Genomic DNA, 202 nt, shown 5'->3' on the forward strand with positions numbered 1-202 from the left:
CGTTTCTTTATCTTTATTTTTATCTATTTAGTTCTTATTTTTATCTATTTGTTTATTTTTTTTCTTTATTTCTTTATTTTTTTATTTTTTTATTTTTTTATACACTTTGGTGTTATTTATCTAGACCTTATAATACGGATAATATGGTCTATGAAGATATGATAGGTAATTAATATTTATTTATTTTTTTTTTTTTTGGGGT

This window comes from Eimeria mitis, genomic scaffold (genome assembly GCF_000499745.2).
Source record: "Eimeria mitis Houghton genomic scaffold, Emh_scaff264, whole genome shotgun sequence".
NCBI lineage: Eukaryota > Apicomplexa > Conoidasida > Eucoccidiorida > Eimeriidae > Eimeria > Eimeria mitis.